Below are 3,636 nucleotides of genomic sequence, written 5' to 3' on the forward strand. Positions count from 1 at the left end.
AGGGAGGATAGAAGGAGAATTGACACCTTTGAGCTGTGGTGCTGGAGAAGAGTATTGAATGTACCATGGACTGCCAAGAAAACAAACAGATTCATCCTGGGGAGGGTTAAATCAGGCTACTCCTTGGAGGCAAGGATTCTGGGGCTTCATCTGACATACTTTGGACATGTTGTAAAGAGGGACCAGTCCTTGGAGAGGGACATTATGCTTGGGAGGGTGGAGGGACAGCGCAGGAGGGGAAGACCTTCTATGAGGTGGATTGATTCAGTGACTGGGGTAATCGGGATGGGTGTGTCACAGGCAATGCGATCGGCACAGGATAGAGCAGGGTTTAGAGCTGTTGTACATAGGGTCGCTATGAGTCGCAAACACATAACAACAACAACAATATTTCAAAATCAGCTCAAATTCATTGCCATTGAGTCAGAACTGACTTGTCATTGATCCTCCAGTGGATTTTTGGAGGCTATAAATAGCACTGGCTGAGAGTGTCCAACGTTCTCCAGTGGAGACGCTAGGGATTTGAACAGCCAGAGGTTCTGTTTTGGTGTCAGCAGTGCACCTCCCTACCCACTATGCCACCAGAACTCATGTGAAAATAGTTCTTGTTTGTGTATTAAAATGGAGCTGTAGGATAGGTGTAAAGTATTATAAAGATTTTTTAAATTTACATTACTACTTTTTCTTCCAATCGTTTTTCATGTGGCTCCGTTTTGTCTTCATTATGTCTTCTCATAAGACTTTCAGGATCAAGAGTTTCCTGGCCAAGAAACAAAAGCAGAACCAGTACATTCCTCAGTGGATTGGAATGGAAACTGGCAACAAAATCACGTACAACTCCAAGAGAAGCCTTTGGAGAAGAACCAAGCTGGGTCTCTAAGGAGTCACACGCATGATGGCAGCACATATGATGATCCTCCGTTGATTAGCATCACACTATGTCAGGTTGACTGGCCATCTTGGGTTAAGATTATGTCATGATCTGATCACAGCCCATGGAAAGTGCTTGGTTTTATGCACCCACGTTTTCAATAAATATATGAGACCTATGGTGTAAAAAAACAAACAAACCACCATTATTATCAATAGGGGCATTAAAAAGTGTAAGAAGATTCTAACCCATTTAAATAACAGAAATCTGGCCACATTCTCAAAATGCCTAATCATTGGGACAACCAAAATTGCACCTCAGATTTCCAAAGAGTCTTCTCGAATGGGATGTCAAAATAGTGCATGGGTCTGAAACAGACATGTGACCTAACATGACCCAATGAGAAGGAAGTCCTGACTATGTTGATGAGTGACTGAAGACTCAGCCCCATCAGATTTGAATGAAGAAACCTAAAGCCCTGTTTTCGCCTGGATCTCTCCCACCAGCAAGAAGAGCCAGAATTGGCATGAAGTTTTTACCTTAAAAGACAAAGGGCAAGATATTAAAAATAAATAGCAGCTGGATGACACTGTTGACCCCCAAATCAGCCCCTAGCAGAGCCCACTCTACCTCTGAGCATTTTGGTTTAGCTGGTCAAAAGATTTTACTTATTGTCAGGTCAGTTTTCTATTCTCCTGTTACTTGGAATTGAAACACATTAACTGATACCCTTTTCTTTCCTTAAATGGTATTAGAAATTTGATAACACATTTTTTCAAATGCATATCTTTTGCTGTTTTAGTAGAAAAAGCATCTTAGTATCATTCTATATAAATACGTGTGTTTCTTTTTACGTAAGTGAAGTTTTATACAAACTTTTAAACACCCTTATTTTCACACTGACATTCTTCTGTGTTAATAAATTCATTGCTCTATATATGAATGAAAGAGATTATAAAACTAGTCTGCTAGTTAGGATTTTCCCACTATAAAATGAAAATATTATAACATACTATAGCAAAATTTTTTTTTCATTTCTAGGCAAAATATTTTCCCACTGCCATGTGTATTATCAACAACAGCAAATTCATTAATTTTAAAGGAAAAAAGCTTTCCCAAAGGGTTAAAGAGCACCAATCTTTTCTCCTAGTAACAATTTATATGTGTTCCTGATTTTATTTTTAACAAATAACACAGAATATTATAATACTATCTTTGATAATATAATAAATAAAAAATATCTTCTTTGCTAGTGAAATTGATAATTTAAAAAAATGTCTCCTGGCCATTTTAATTTCTCCTTTTGTGAAACAACTGTTAAGTCCTTTGTTCATTTATCTACTAGGATATTCATCACCTAAGGAGCTTTGGCGGCTTAGTGGTAAGGAGTTGCACAGCCAGCCAAAAAGCACACAGTTTGGCTCCACCAGTTGGTCCACGGGGGAAAGATGGACAGTCTCCTGCTATGTGATAAACTGCCTCTGAAAACCTCCTTGAGGGTCATCTATGATTTGCTTCCAACTTGACCACACCCAGTAACAATTCATCATCTGCCTGGAAATGAATGAAAATATTTTATTAAATTAAGAATATTTACCAATCATATATATTCCAGTTATTTCCCTTAGTTTATAATTTGTGTTTTAGCCTTTTTAAATAGGATCTTCTTTTCATGGCATATTTTCCATAGGTTTTACATTTTTCTAGCATTACCCTTTCTCATTGAGTTATATCTTAATAAAGCTGTTTAAAAGGAAAGAAACTAAGTGAAGTTATCAACACTAGTTCTACTGTTCAAATGTTTTTCTGGAATGAGAAAAAAGAAAATTTTTACTTTTAAAAGAGTTTCTTTAAAAATCCTTTTGGAGGTGTTTTTTTTAAAAAAAATTGAGAAAAATCCAAGAGGGAAATAAAATTCACCACTGAGCATTTTTAGTACACTTGCAAGTGTAAGTAAGTTATGAAATGTTGTGGCTACTTTGGAAAACAGTCTCGACAGTTCCTCAAAAGAGTCTGTGTATTTCAATGCTGTATAATATTCCACTGTGAGGAAAAAAATAAGTAAAAACACAATATTGTTATTTGTTGTTGTTATGTACTATCGAATCATAGTGACCCTATGTACAAAAAAAGTTCTATGTAAGGTTATAGTTAAGCAAAAAAACCTCACACAGACTGCCAGGGAATCAGACTTAGCAACCCTACAGGAAACTGCTTTATCTTTCTCCTACAGAATAGCCAGTTGATTTGAACCACCAACCTTCCGCTTGTTATTATTGAGTACTGTAGAGTCAGAACCAACTCATAGCTGACCCTCTGGTAGGTCTTCAGAGGCAGTTAATTGCTTGGAAGGAGATTGTCCATCCTTGGAGCAGCTGGTGGCCAAGAACCACTTGCCTTCAGGATTGCAGTGCCGCTTCTTATCACTAGACAATCAGAGCTCCTTATAATTATTTGTGCCTTTGAATTATCTGCTACTCATAGTAACCATATGTACAGTAGCTCTGAACCCTGCCCTACGGTGAACCAATCTCACCGTCTCTGACACTGTCCCTATTACCTCTGTCTCTATGTCAGTCCATCTTTCCAAGCATGCTGTCCTTCTCCAAGGACTGGCCCTTCCTGGCAACATGTCCAAAGTATGTCAGACAGAGCTTCAAAATCCTTGCCTCCAAAGAGCAAGTTGGTTTCATTGCAACAATCTCCATCTCCTCATCTATCATGGTGCTGCCAATTGGCCCAAAGGTGAGAATCTTTGTTTACTT

Source organism: Elephantulus edwardii, unplaced genomic scaffold, assembly GCF_000299155.1.
Source record: "Elephantulus edwardii isolate Elephantulus edwardi_28Jun2011 unplaced genomic scaffold, EleEdw1.0 scaffold00050, whole genome shotgun sequence".
Taxonomy (NCBI): Eukaryota; Metazoa; Chordata; class Mammalia; order Macroscelidea; family Macroscelididae; genus Elephantulus; species Elephantulus edwardii.